General features: G+C 35.4%; 1 protein-coding gene and 1 non-coding gene across 10 annotated transcripts in view; both read left to right on the forward strand.

Moving 5' to 3' along the window:
• The window catches only part of INPP4B (inositol polyphosphate-4-phosphatase type II B), a 764,537-nt gene that overhangs the window by 307,946 nt on the left and 440,386 nt on the right, over positions 1–16,205 (forward strand). For 3 of the 9 annotated variants that reach the window (XM_045055820.1, XM_045055819.1, XM_019828925.3), the window contains exon 1: positions 14,246–14,405. The exons of the other annotated variants lie outside the window; for them this stretch is intronic. The gene's annotated coding sequence lies outside the window, so the exon portion shown is untranslated. Of the gene's footprint in view, positions 1–14,245; positions 14,406–16,205 lie in introns of those variants that run through there. 9 annotated transcript variants of the gene reach the window in all.
• Positions 5,696–5,803, forward strand: LOC111560291. The gene has a single exon (XR_002742048.2). It is a non-coding gene; the product is annotated as a U6 spliceosomal RNA (small nuclear RNA).

Raw genomic sequence — 16,205 nt, forward strand, 5'->3', positions numbered from 1 at the left:
CATATATATATATATATATATATATATATATATATATACACGCACACACACACACAAATTAGTTCTATCCAGCTTAATCAATGTGTTAATATAAATATTTTGAAAAGAAGTGGAGAACTGGCCTTTGCAGATGGCACTAGCAAATTCTGTCTCCTTTGTGGAGAAACAGTCCACCCCTGGTGAGTGTCTTGGTTTATTTGGTATGACCTTTCCCCTTAGCCTGAGACTGTGGAATTGACAGTAAATGTGACCTTCATACATTCTTGTTAAAAATCTACTCAAGAGAAATTGTATTCTGTTCAGAGAAGGACAGTGCCATTTTACTCAGGTGTGGATTAGATAATAGTAAATCATCTTGTAATAATGTTGAAAGCTACATCACCATCTTGGACTCATAAAAGAGAAATTACTTTTCATAGCCTACACAATGTGCACAAGCAGCTACATTTGGCAGATTTGCCTAACACCATTTTAAGTCTTTATTTTTTATTTCAAGTTTTTGATGCTAAGTAAAGATGTTTTGGTTATATAAGATTTATCATTCTTCTGACTGATATCCAAGGACTTCCCCAAGTCACACACTTAAATTTCTAGGAACATTTATTCATTCTCATGCAAAAACTTTCAAGTGAGAAGTTGGATGAAGGCCTCTTCCCCTTCCCTTCCTTTTTTCTTCCTCCATCTCTCTGCCCTTTCTTTTCTGTTTTAAAGGTGACCACTTTTCTTGGTAATGACACCTTAATACCCACATCGTTTTCTCCATCGGTATATCTACTGACTTGTTTTCTTCAAACTATATCCAGAATCCAGACAATCCTCACCACCTCCATCCACCATTTTGGCTCTAATCTAAATCAACGTCATCTCCATCCTATGTTATTTCAATGACCGTCTGACTACTCTTCTGGCTTTTAACCTTGCCCCATGGTTATGTTCTCCTCACAGTAGTCAGTGACCCCTGAAAAATGTCACCTGTGTCATATACTCCTATAAGTAAATGGTTCTTTGATTGCCCATCTCAGAGTAATGACTATGTTACTATCATCGTCCTCAGTATACTCCATTATTTGTACTTGAGCTCACTCTCTGAACTCCTCTCCTTCTTTCCTCCTCTCTAGTCACACCCAGGTCTCCCTGCTGTCTCTCAGACATTCCAAGAATCCTCCCACATTAAAGCCTGTGCCTGAATGTTCTTCCTCCAGGTATCATGATTTGTTTCTTCACTGTCTTCAGGGATCTATGCAATCATTCTGATTAAAAGGTTTTTTTCTGACCACCTTATCTAAAATAGCACCTTTCATATCATTCTCAATTACTTTTACTGCCTTAATTTTCTTTGTTATACTTATCAACCTCCTAATATATATGTATGTTTGTTTACTTGCTTATTTCTTTTTCTACTAGAATGTAAGCCCTATAATTGTTGGGACTTTGACTTTTGCTCAGCTCAGTGTCCTCAGCATTTGGAATAGTGCCTCTTCTCTAACATGTGCTCAATTGCTTTTGGTTTAAGGCATAAAATTTGCTATAATTCATGTTTTCTAGAACCTGAAAAAGGACAAAGAATTGATTGTTCCCTAGAGATTCCAAATAGAATGCATCTCTGCCCACACTCTGATTTTAGGATGCCTGGCCTCCACAACTGTAGGAAAATATATTTGTGTTGTTTTAAGACACTAAATTTGTTGGGGCGCCTGGGTGGCTCAGTCGGTTAAGCATCCAACTTTGGCTCAGGTCATGATCTCACAGTCTGTGAGTTCGAGCCCCGCGTCGGGCTCTGTGCTGACTGCTCAGAGCCTGGAGCCTGTTTCAGATTCTGTGTCTCCCTCTCTCTCTGCCCCTCCCCTGTTCATGCTCTGTCTCTCTCTGTCTCAAAAATAAATAAATGTTAAAATTTAAAAAAAATAAATAAATTTGTGATAGTTTGTTTCAACAACAATAAAAAACTAACAAGCTTCTGGAGCTATCTAAGATGCAACCTCATAATCCTTTTTTCAGTACTTCAGGTATGTATGGATTGAAGTTGGCATATGTGGTAGTCATTAGTATTGTTCACAAAATATTTCTGGATTTCCTTTTGGGTATATGGCAGAATTGTGTGTTACTGTCCCCTTGAAGTTAGGTATGACCATGTGACTTTCTCAGGAAGATGACTAGTTAAGTGAAGTAGCATATGTAACTTCTAGGTAATGTTTATAACCTTTTGCAAATTTTGTCCTAATGCCATTTTTCTTGTTATTGTGAGTGTAGAATCTTGATGAGATATACTCTCCATGGGCCTGCTTTCCTGAGAGACAATGAGCACATTCCTTTAGCTAATGCTAATGGACTTGTGGTGTGAATGAGAGATCGTTTTGTGCAAGCTGCTGAGATTTGGGGGTTATTTTGTCAAAATAGCAAAATAGCCCAGTGGTTCTTAAATGTTTTGGGCTTAGGATCATTTTTACACTCTTAAAATTTCTTGACATCCCAAAGAGTTTTAGTTTATGAGGGACTATCTATGAATATTTATCATGCTAGGAATTAAAATAGACATTCTTAAATAATTCACTTAAAAATAATAAATAACAAAGATAAACCCATTTTATGCCCACATAAAAATATTTTAATGACAAAAAATAGTTTTATGAAAATAATATTTCTTTTATTTATATATTTTTATATATTTTTAATGTTTGGCTTTATATGAGTCAACCGGATTCTCATATCTGCTGTAAGAGCATTCAGACTGTTGTCATTCTTGTGTTTGAAGTATATGGAAAAGACTCAACCTCATGTAGTTATGTAGTTGTAATGAGAGAAGTATTTTAATACCCTTTTTAGATAATTGTGGATATTCTTTTTTGGTGTTACACTAGAACTCTGTAAATAGTATTTTCTTAAAGGTGAATTACAATGTGGAACTGAAATCATATTAACGAACTTCTCATACTGTTACATGAGATCCACCGGTCTTTTTCTATTATTCAAGTATAATTAACATACAGTGTTATATCAGTTTCAGGTGTACAGTATAATGATCGAGCAATGCTATACAGTTCTCAGTGCTCAACTATAAAATTCCTAAAAGAAAACATAGGCAATAATTTCTTTGACAGAAGCCATAGAATGATTTTTCTAGATATGCCTCCTTTGGCAAAGGAAACAAAAGCAAATTTAAACTTTGGGGACTATATCAAAATAAAAATCTCCTGCACAGTGAAGGAAACTATCAGCAAAACAAAAAGGCAGCCTAATGAATGGGAAAAGATATTTACAAATGACATATTGGATAATGGATTAATATCCAAAATATATAAAGAACTTATTCAAGTCAACACCAAAAAAAAAAAAAAACCAAATAAATAATAATCTAACTAAAAATCGACAGAAGACCTGAACGGACATGTTTTTCAAAGAAAATGTACAAATGGCCAACAAACACATAAAAAGATCATCACAGAAATGCAAATCAAAACCATATGAGATATCACTTTACCCCTGTCAGATTGGCTAAAACCATTGGTCTATCTTGCATTTTAAATGGACACATTCATGACTCTGTAAAGGCATCTATTGGTCATTTGAAAAACATTGACTTACTAGGTTTTGCAGATCTCTTAAATGGTAACACATTTCATTACACAATATCAAAACCCAACTTTGTTTTTATTATTATTCTCAAGTTGGTTAATATACAGTGTAGTTTTGGCTTCAGGAGTAGATCCAGTGATTCATTACTTGCATACAACACCCAGTGCTCATCCCAACAAATGCCCTTCTTAATGCCCGTCACCCATTTTCCCCACCCACCCCTACCTCTTTATCACCATCAAACCTCAGTTTGTTCTCTGTATTTAACAGTCTCTTATAGTTTGCCTCCCTCTCTGTTTTTACCTACTTTTCCTACCCCAAACCCAACATTCTTTAGTATCGCTAACAAAATCTTTAAAAAGGTTTTATATATCAAGAAACTGTTAAGGAACTGTTACCAGATACAAATTTTACAAAATTCTAGCATTCTTTTGAATATTCAAATTCTACTGTGTGTTGAGCATCAACATTGTTTTCCTTGAAGTGACAAAACTCACTTTGTCTATTTTCAAGAAATACTCAAGTCTGGGAATATCAGCAAAATATTCAAGCCCAAATTATTATATTTTTTAGGTTAATTCTTTTTTTCTTTTTTTTAATTTTTAATTTTTTTGAGAGACAGAGAGAGACAGTGTGAGCAGGGGAAGGACAGAGAGAGGGAGACACACAATCTGAAGCAGACTCCAGGCTCTGAGCTGTCAGCATAGAGCTCGATGTGGGGCTCAAACTCACGAACAGTGAGATCATGACCTCAGCCAAAGTCGGACGCTCAACCGACTGAGCCACCCAGGCGCCCCAAGGTTAATTATTCTTTCGAATAAAAATGGTATGTAATGAAAAGAGCATGTAGTTCAACTTGCAACATAAACAGTATTTCCCAGAGATGACCATTATGGACAGCAGCTTCTGACATGGCTCTTAATGATCCCAGCCTCTCAGAGATCATGCTTTTGTATAATTCTCTCCCTTTGAATGTGGGCTGGAGCAGGTGACTGGCTTCTAACAAATAGAGTATGGCAAAAGTGAAGAGGTGTCACTTCTGTGATTGGATGATAAAAGACTGATTTCCATTTTGCCAGATTTCTCTCTCTGGCTCTTCTCACATTCATGTGGTCCCAGGTGGCACCTTGATCGCAGCCTTGTTAGAAACTTCAGCCAGAGGATCCAGCTAAGCAGTCCATGAATTTCTGACCCACAGAAACTGAGATAATAAATGTATGTTGTTTTAAGGTGCTAGGTTTTAGGGTAATTTATTATAGAAATAGATCACTAACATAGCTATCTACTTCATTATATAGAAGTACTTTATATATATGTTTCATTTTTGTCACACAGAATGAATATTAAGGTGTGTCCTTAAGTTCCAAGACTTAATAAAATTATGAATTTTTACCAATTCATCAAAGATGTTCTTAGGTTATAAAACTGGAATTTTAGTGCCTGGTGATGAAATATACAAAATCTGCTAGTACCGCTTAGTTCTACTCCCTTGATTTGTTCTAAGTACCCAGTAATGTTACCCACCATCGTATTTGTACCCTCAGTGCGAATGCCAACATAGTAAAAGAAAATAATATATTAATTGCTTTGATTTCACAGGACTCCTTAAAGTTTTCCTGGGCTCCCCTAAGGGATCTGAGGAATATACTTCAGAGCTGCTAATATAGACAGACTATCCCAATTATCACGTCAGATGAATTGTTACTTTTCCATCCTTCGTCTATGTGTTACAACATAGTAAAACTGCCTAAGGAAAGGCAATGCAAAATACTCTTCATTTAAAAAATAAAAGTGGTTTTTATAAGGTTTTAAAATTCTGCCTTTGGAGGACATGCACATGTTTGACTCTGCTTATCAATTCAGGGCTGCTGAAACATCACTTCACACCCATTTTTACTATCCATCCAGGATTATATATATCAAGAGAACAGTGTTGATTCTCAGTGTTACTTGCTGCTGCTGGTATTGGCATCTTATCTATTAATCATTAAGAAAGGGAATGTTAATATGTTTTTGGGTATATGTTTGTGGGTATGTATGTGTTTGTTGTGAGTTCTATAAGTAGGAATCTGGTATAGCTTAAATAAGGTGGATATTGCAACTATTTCCAAGTACATATTTCATGCTCACTTTGGCAGCACATATACGAAAATTGAAACAATGTAGAGAAGATTGGCATGGCCCCTGTGCAAAGATGACATGGAAATCCAAGGACATATTTCCTTTGTATCGTGTTATTACTCACACTGGTACTGTAATGGATAATAATAATACTTCCTTATGATAGGGAATTTAGAAAATAAATATGTATGAATGAAAAATTATGCATTATCTTGCCACTAAGAGAAAACCATGGCTACCTGTTTTATGTGTTTTCTTTCTTTTCATGCATTTAAATTCATATGGGTGTATTTTAAATTTTCCTTAACAATATTAATGGGCAATTTCAACCCTAGAACTTGCTTTCAAACTTCTGCTTGTGCTTGTAGATAAATTAAAGTCCAAAGTGCATTGATTTTACTGTGAAGAATCATGATTTCACATTGCAAAGGCAGCAGTATTCAATTATCCAAAGTATTTTTAAAAAGTAAAAGTTTTTTCACTGTTAATTTTATTTATATTGTTAAACATGTTATATATATATTGATAATAAAAGATACATTTTATTGGTCTACCTTTTACATTCTATTCTATATGTTTTATAGGATATATTTATATATGCAAATATATATAAATTATAAATCAAAATAAAAATGAAATAAGAAACACACCAGAATTATCTTGTGTTTTTAAATAATAGGGGTAATATGTTTCAAGTTCCTGAAGATCAATTTTGTTTTATTAAACATGGATCCCCAGATGTTACAAGGCTGTCAGCACTAGTTTAAAATGCAGGTGGTATTCCCTTATGCATCCTACTTTAGAGCATGTCACGGTAGATTAACTTATCTCAGAGCTCTACACAATTGATCCCTGTCACTGTGGCTGAGCTGATCCTTTGCAGCTGATTGGCACATTATGGCCAAAAGTAATACACTAGCCAGATCTCTGATAGGCTGTTATAGTGAGATCTCTCATTCTTTCCCCACCTTGATTTCTACCGAAGAATCGAATAAACTCGCTAAATATACAATGGGAAAATCTGAACATAGGTATATGTTTTCTGTGGCTGGCTACTGCTCATCTCTTCTTCGCACTTATACCTATTGATTTTAAGATGAAATTAGAAAAATTAAAGTGCTCTTAAATGTTACAGAATGTTCCTTGCAGACTTCTATATTTCACGGGTCAGAGAAGGGTCACTAGATATACATATATTGATAACTATTTTATATTTAATGGCCAGGGATTCCTACTATTAAAAGCTGGGATCTAGGCTATTACTACCCTCATTTATTATTTATAAAACTCTGTCAGTGTACATGGTATTTAATGTTGGATGAAATTGTGCCAGACAAATCCCCCTCCGTGAGGAGCCTCCAAGCTGAAAACAGGAGGAGAACGATGCAGGAGAGAAATCGTGGGAAGGACAGAGAGTGATTAAGGGTTGTAAACTTAGCATTGCTTTACCCAGTAGGTGGACGACAGAGAGAACCTGAATGCTGAGAAATGATTCTAAGATTGGGAAGCCATTCAGTGTAATAAAGCCAATGACTAGAAGCAAGGAAAGGCATTAGAAAAGGAGAATCTTGGGGCGCCTGGGTGGCGCAGTCGGTTAAGCGTCCGACTTCAGCCAGGTCACGATCTTGTGGTCCGGGAGTTCGAGCCCCGCGTCAGGCTCTGGGCTGATGGCTCAGAGCCTGGAGCCTGTTTCCCATTCTGTGTCTCCCTCTCTCTCTGCCCCTCCCCCGTTCATGCTCTGTCTCTCTCTGTCCCAAAAATAAATAAACGTTGAAAAAAAAAATTAAAAAAAAGAAAAGCAGAATCTTAGCCCTCTAAGTGAGAACTCTGTATCTTCAGCTCTGACACTTCTTCATACACTATGTTCACCTGGTTTCTCAGCACCCCGTCTTACTCATTGTGTTCCAAACCAGTGGGTCTCGAACTTGAACATCATCAGAATGATGGGCAAGTGGGTAGGGGTTGTTAAAACAGAGATTACTAGACCATATGTCAGTCCAAGTATCTGAATCAGTGAGTCTGGCAATTCCTCCTACATCTTGTCTTCTAAACCACAGCTTGGAGTCATCTCTAATTCTTACCTTATAGTCAGACAATTCCCCAGTTCTGTCTTTGCTTTCCTAAGAATTCCCTTTATTTTTTTAATATATTTTATTGTCAAATTGGTTTCCATACAACACCCAGTGCTCATCCCAACAGGTGCCCTCCTCAATGCCCATCACCCACTTTCCCCTCTCCCCCACCCCCCATCAACCCTCAGTTTGTTCTAAGTATTTAAGAGGCTTTTATGGTTTGCCTCCTTCCCTCTCTGTAACTTTTTTCCCCCCTTCCCCTCCCCCATGGTCTTCTGGTAAGTTTCTCAGGATCCACATAGAAGTGAAAACATATGGTATCTTTCTTTCTCTGCCTGACTTATTTCATTTAGCATAATACCCTCCAGTTCCATCCACGTTGCTACAAAAGGCCATATTTCATTCTTTCTCATTGCCAAGTAGTATTCCATTGTATATAAACCACATCTTTATCCGTTTGTCAGTTAGTGGACATTTAGGCTCTTTCCGTAATTTGGCTATTGTTGAAAGTGCTGCTATACACATTGGGGTACATGTGCCCCAATTCATCAGCACTCCTGTATCCCTTGGGTAAATTCTTAGCAGTGCTATTGCTGGGTCATAGGATAGATCTATTTTTAATTTTTTGAGGAACCTCCACACTGTTTTCCAGAGTGGCTGTACCAGTTTGCATTCCCACCAACAGTGCAAGAGGGTTCCAGTTTCTCCACATCCTCTCCAGCATCTATAGTCTCCGGATTTGTTCTTTAGCCACTCTGACCCATGTGAGGTGGTATCTCAGTGTGGTTTTGATTTGTATTTCCTTGATGAAGAGTGACATTGAGCATTTAGATTTTGTTTTAGCTTTTTAACTGAAAGCTACCAATCTAATCAGATACTATGACCATTCCTAGCACTATTGCTGACAACAACAGAAACTACAATCACTACTACTAATTACTTTGAACACCAACTATAGGCAAGACAATACAGTAACCACCTTAAAGTATATCATTAAATAATGCTACTAGGTGATCTGTATTATCCCCACTTACAAGGAAAGAAATTCATTTGCAGTAAGATTAATTCACCTGCAGTGAGTGTTACAGAAATTATATAAATAACACCAAATCCCATGTCTTTATGTCCATCTAGTATTCAGACCCTACCTGAAGGCCACCTCTTTCATGCAGTCCCTCATGTATGATTAGGCCAGTGTAATAGTGAGCCCACTCCCTTCTCTCAACTATTAATATCTCCTCTGTATTACAACTTAGTATATGATGTGGTGGTATTAGCAATCAGTACAGAGAGGATAGATTAATCAAGAAATGTCACTGGGATAATCAAATGCTTGTATGATACAATACACAAATAAATAGCAGATGGAATAAAATCTTCAATGTGAAAAACAAAACTGAAAAATTTTAAATAAAACATAAAACACTGTGGTACAAATGTCACACAAATGGTAAACATAAACACTTGTTAAAATTAAAAAAAAAGATTTAAAAAATGATAGTTAAACCATAAACCAGGGGTTATTTGCAGTGAATTTGAACAATGAAATGTTAGTTAAGGAAATATATAATTAACTCTGTCAAATCTTCATGATTCACAAAAGAGGAAAAAGGATGGCTAATATGTTTAAGAAAATATGTTCAGAATTCAAAAATAATAAGGGAAACTAATGTTGTATATAAGCACAATATAATTCCAAACATATCAGATTAGTATGTCTGAGCCTTTGCAGAGATTTGAGTCTATCCCTTAGTATGCTAGTTGATGTATAAATGAGTTTAATTACTTTGGAGAGAAGTTTGAGGTATCTACTAAAGTTGATAATGTAGGTACCTATAACTTATTAATTCTACCTCTAGATATATACTCTAAAATATCTCTTCAATAGACACACAAGGATGTATGTGCAAGGATGTTTACCACAACATTGTTTGAATAAGAAAACACTGAGAGCAAACCATATGTTCTTAATAGGTTATTGGATAATTAATTGTTGTGGTCTATTTATACAAAGAACACAATTACTCAGTTAAAACAGATAAACTAAACCTATATGCATTATAATGGATCCATCTCATAAACATAATGTTGAATAAAATTAGCAAATCACAATGTATACAAAAATTCTATTTTTTTAAACCTACAACACACAGAAATCCTACATATTGTTTGTGAATACAAACATATCAGTTAAAGTAAATATATGAACAAGAAGAATATATACCAGTTTCGGGATGATAGTAACCCCTGGGGGAAGGAGGAGGAAAAAGGGATATGGGTTGGCCTTAATTGTATAAGTGATCTTCTGTTTATTATTTAGATTAAAAAATCTGAACCAAATATGGCAAAATGCTAATACTTGTTAAATTAATGTGGTAAATAGTTGTTATTTTTTTCTCTTCAGGGACACCTGGGTGGCTCAGTCGGTTAAATCTCCGACTTCAGCTCAGGTCATGATCTCACAGTCTGTGAGTTCAAGCCCCACATCAGGCTCTGTGCTGACAGCTCAGAGCCTGGAGCCTGCTTCGGATTCTTGTCTCCTTTCTCTCTCTGCCCCTCCCCTGCTCATGCTCTGTCTCTCTCTGTCTCAAAAATAAATGAAAACCTTAAAAAAAATTAAAAAAAAATCTGAACCAAATATGGCAAAATGCTAATACTTGTTAAATTAATGTGGTAAATAGTTGTTATTTTTTTCTCTTCGTATAAAATCTTCATGATCAAAAAGGGAGCATTTTAACAAAGGCTTCCATAGTGAAAGAAATTTTGAATAGTCTAGCTTAGTCAAAATAAAACCATTTTCTTTGCTACAAAACTTTTCAGTCATTAATATGCTAATGGACATTGTGAATTGCCAAGAGGGTAATGTCTTATAAAGTAATTCCCAAACTTACTTGACTGTAGAAGCCTTTTTTTTTTTTAATAAAACATCTTTTAACACCTCAAAGATCTTTTGGGAAATGCTGTTATACATCATAGCACTCAACTTCCTCTAATTGTTTCATGTAATTTAACTTGATTTCTCTGGTTGTAGTCTCCATCTCCTTGATATTAAGACCTGTCTTACTCCTTTTGGCTAAACATGTCATGGATATATATATATATATATATATATATATATATATATATATATATTACTTTGATAACTTGATTTTTCTGAGAAATTATGGTGCAGACCATTACATGCAGTGTAGGTTTCTGGGAGGGAGGAAGTAATGAAAGTAATCCTTGCACACAATTTTATATGGAAATAAAAAGCAAAACTCAAGAACATAAAGATCAACACAATGGTAACAGTAGTTTTCAAACAAATGGAGTGTATTGATGGCAAAACATTGCCAGAACTAATTGCTGGAAAATTCCTTTCTTTATTTATTCATTCACATCATTCAACAGGTATTATGAAATATCTAAAGAGAAATGATAGTTTCATAATATATACAATCCAATGCATAAGATTTCTCAGAATTAAATCATGAATGATTTCTCAGAGAATGCTTTCTCAACCCTTTTGAAATTATATTGAGCATAAATCTATTCACAATTTTATTAAATAATTCATATGAATAATTGTAAATACTAGATATATCTCCTTGGTTCACATGGATATAATTTTGGCACAACAATGAATAAAATTGATTAATCAAAAATTTGTTGACTTACACTTTATTTTTCATTGCCCACACCTAAGGTACTGTTAGCCAACTTAAATATCAGAAATGAATTTCCCTTATATCTACCCTTTTAATAATTTACAAATATATAAAATACAGATATTAAATGGAAATATCAAAATTTTAAAGTAGATATGTAAGATCTAGTACCAAGAGTTAGTAAGTTGACCCTTGTCCATTTGAGTGTTTTAGGAAAGTACTTTGTGATTCTCATTTCATAACCATTACCATTTATACTCTTTTATATTTGGTAAAATTTGCTGCTATTTGCTTAAAGATAAAATACCTGAATCTCATTCTTTTTGCATTTTTCATTTTATTATAATTCTTATAGCTCTTTAAAAATTGTTTTATATAAAGGAAAATTTTTGCCCTTGGCAGAAAGAAATGTGTATACGGTAAAATCTCATGTGAAGTATAATTCAATAACTTGAATATTATTTAGGTTTATTTAGAATTCTGATTTTTCCTAACAGAAATTCACATCAATAATAAGAAAGTAGTCTGTGTTTTCAGACTTATGATGATGTTGGAATCTAATGCAGAAAACAGTTTTTAAGTAGTTTTGCCAAAAAATTATACAAGTACCTAAAAGTTTTTAGAGATGTGATTTTTCATCTGTTTTGTTATTTTATTTATTAAAAAATATTTTTTAATGTTTATTTATTTTTGAGAGAAAGACATAGACAGCAAGAGGGGAGGAGCAGAGAGAGAGAGGGAGACACAGAATTCGAAGCAGGCTCCAGGCTCTGAGCTGTCAACACAGAGGCTGACTCAGGGCTCGAACTCACAAACCGTGAGATCATGACCTGAGCCGATGTTGGCTGCTTAACTGACCGAGCCACCCAGGTGCCCCTGTTTTGTTATTTTAATCTTAGAAGTATAGTGATATAACCAGTAAATGTGTATCCTCTTTAATTTTATTACCTTCTAAAATTGAACTGAAATGTTCATGATAAGTTGATTTTATAGAGAGGGGAAGGCAAGTGGGGAGGAATGATACATTATCTGCTTTGGGTACTTCTGGTAGGTTAGTACTTTAGCACTCTTTGTATCATATAATCATATGATACTCTTTGTATCATATAATCACGTTATCAGAGTAACGTTACAGTTAAAAATTGTTTGAAAATTTTCTGCCACTGAAGAAACTCCTATTTGGTTTAAGTGCACTGCTAGACCTTTGCAGTATGTTAGCCAGATGTTCCTCTTAACAGTCTAACTCACTTGTTTCACTATCAACTGAAATAATATGACTCAATTCTGGCAGTTAACAGGAATTAATGGCAGGACAAGACATTAACTCACTACTCATAACTGTCTGAGTAATAAAATGATATCACCAGTATTCTAATGATAGCACTTATGCTATTATAAGACAATGGAATAATCTACTCTGTTACAAACAAAATAGAGTTATATATACATTATGAAGATAAATATACAGCATTTATTTTTGTAAACAATTTCTTGGATGAGGACATTTTTCAGATGGACCTTTATTATTTGTACAGGTACAACTATGGACATGTATATCTTAGAGTATTAATTCTCTAAAATTGTGTCCTTGTCAAAGTGGACATGCCCTCCTGTTGCTCCTAGCCATTTTGCCATACCTATATGGAGTTCCTGCTTGAGAAATGGGTGTGTGTGTCGGGTTGGGGGGAAAGGTAAACCCTGTATAAAAGAAAATCAGAATGAAGAGTATTTTAGTTATCTATTTAGTTAGTATTTAGTTATCTATTGCTGCATAGCAAGTTACCTCCCCAAATCCTTGTTACTTCTACCAGCAAGCATTTATTATCTTATACAGTTTCTGTAGATTTAAAATTTAGGAGTAGCTTAGCTGCGTGATTCCGGCTTGGGATTTTTCATGAAGTTACAGTCAACCTGTAAGTTGGAGTTGCATTCATGTGAAGGCTTGACTGGGGTGTGAATATCCACTTCCACGATGGCTTAATCACATGACTGGCAGGCTGACTTCCAATAGGAGGTATCACTTTCTCACCATGTGGTATATATCCCTATTCATATGGGAATATTCACTGGTTTCTCCCAGAGTGAGTGATGTAAGAACAAGGCAGAAGCCAAATGGCTTTTATGAACTAACCTGGGAAATCACATAATATTGTTTCTGCAATATCTTATTGGATATACAGGTATCCAGTGTGGGAGAGAACTATGTGAGTGTGTGAATATCAGAAAGTGATGGTTATTGGAGGAGAACACCCTAGAGTCTGGCTACTATAGGTAAGGAGGAAAAGAAATAGCATGTATAATTTGAATAAAACACTGTATCTTGACTTTGTTTCAGGACAATGAGTACCTCAATCACTTAAAATAATTTCTGACTGATTTCTGCAAGGTGAAGTAGCACAAGGTTTTTTTATATTACTGTCTGTACATCTAAAACAGTTTTATTCATGCCAATGACTTTGAAATTTAGGTCATGAAGAAAGTTGTTATTCTATGGTGGGGCAGCTCTAGTGTCATACATAAGAAGGTGACAGAGCTAGAATTAGAAAAGGAAGATCCAGGTTTCTTGTCTTTTAATCTTTGGTCATAGTCATTGCTTCCTGCCAGTCCAGAAGTAACCCAAAAGATTCCCCAGATACTTATTAATGAAATGGGTCAATGTATTTGCATCCATCTCCAGCCATTGTTCTATGAAACTGTGATTCAAAGATATGTCAATATGTTGCATCTATTCCACGGTAGGTGTACAAGTTCATAGGTTTTAAGACTTTTGTGACACATTCTGATGATGAAACAATGAGGTTTGTAAACAAAGACAGTAATTTACCTCCAAGCACATTTAACTTTACGAACATCAAGTCACAGTAAAAGGAAATGCATCATTCTAACCAAGTCAGCTGAATTGTAGGTAGACCTTCAACGTGAAAACCAGGAGTGGAACAGTGAAGAATTATCGCACTGTTAAGGTGGATTAAGGGAGAAGAGAGGGCAGGTAACCATAGTTTTCAGAATTATGGCTCAGGATGTTGTTCTTACATCTTTTTCAATGGAAACAATCTCTATTTACACCACAGGATGAGCTGTTCAACTAAAAGACAAGATCAGATTGAGGTGTTTTGAATAAGAGATGTTAAGGTCGGTTCAGATGCTCACTGTCTTTGAGGCCGAGATGTAGTCACAAACATACATTGTTTCTGATGAATGGCTAATTAGATTGAAGGGGAAACAAGGATGCACCTGGTATCTTTATGCACCATGGGATCACATTTCCTAGATATGTTTTACTACCTGGTTCCAGGAAGCCAGTGTCCAGTATTATCAGCTGCAAAGCATCAGGTATTTTTATACTTAATTAGGCTAAGTGTCTGATTTATGACACCTGAGTCAAGGCTTCAGTAAGGTCATTCACCTCAAAGAGATCAACACCCAGCATGAATAGGTCTGTTACTGCCTTGCTCCTTGACACTCAGGATACTTTAATAGACCAATGACTATTATTGGAATAAAAATATGTTTCTATTTATAGTCTTCAATTCCTGGCTGCTTACAAAAATCAATAAAATTAAAAAAATAATTTTCATATAGACATGTAGTAGGAGTAATGGAGCTCTCTTTGGATAACTCTAGAATTTACTTCCTGGGTCTATTTTGTAGAGGGTGGAAAGTGGGGATAGTGAGGGTTATTCTGCATTTGTTTTTTGTCAAGTCATTTGTAAACTAGATAAAATGATGAATTTCTGCTCAGATTCCTAATTTGAGGAAAGTTTAATAACAAGCCTATTTACAAAGATGTGATCAGGATTTAGGGAAAATAACAAATATGGTTCAGTGTCCTAGAAACTACACTAGTAAAGAGCTGTTGTTATGTTTAGGTATTAAGGGGCAGAGAAAGGGAGAGGTAGCAGAATCCAGAGTGAAATGAGTCATTTGAAGTGCTGTGGTTTCAACAGAGGGATGCAGCTGACCAGTAGTGACCTTACTGGGAGGAAACAGGAAAATAAATATGCTGTCCTCACTCTTCCCTTGATCTCTAATCTCTAGTACCAAATCCAGCTGGAAGCCTAATGATGCTGTCCATATAGGTCAGACTCTGGAGCACAGAGCGTGACAGAAGAATGTGGGATGCAGATTCAGAGGGGCAAAAGGGGCAAAAGGAAGATATCAAGCACATACTTATAATTGACAGAATTCACTTAAAAATATATGCTCTCCTTCCTGATCTTGCTGAAACTAAAAATTAAAACATTGTGTGATTATCTCTCGAAACTTTTGCCTGGGTTTGAATCCTAGCTCCAACATTGACCTCTGGCAGTTGACTTACTCTTTCTAGGCTGTATCATTAAAGAAGAATTATGGTGCTAAGTCCATAAGGTTGTTGTTGTGAGGAATAAATGAACTAATATATGTAAAGCACTTAGACAATTTTCCAGGGTATAGTAAGCATTACATGACTTTGTTATTATTGACTTAAGTCCCACACAGTATCCTATAGTTGTAATGCTCATTTTTAGGACAAATAATGTATATTGAGTCAACTTGGATTCCTGTTGTTATTATTTTTCAATATCCCTTTAGTGTGTGGCTATAACCTGGGATTAAAAATGTAGGTTGCAGTAATCAAATGGAGATCCTTAGGGGCCTCACTTGTAACCAAAGGAGGCAGGAAACATTTCCCTGAAGATTCTCATAACATCCAGAAAGGGTGGTGAATTTCTTCACTCCAGAAGATGACTGACTGGGTTGACCCCATGTCAATTAAATTTGTGATGGAAAAGTTTAGTCAAGTGCTCCA

The sequence above is a fragment of the Felis catus genome, chromosome B1 (genome assembly GCF_018350175.1).
Source record: "Felis catus isolate Fca126 chromosome B1, F.catus_Fca126_mat1.0, whole genome shotgun sequence".
Classification (NCBI taxonomy): domain Eukaryota; kingdom Metazoa; phylum Chordata; class Mammalia; order Carnivora; family Felidae; genus Felis; species Felis catus.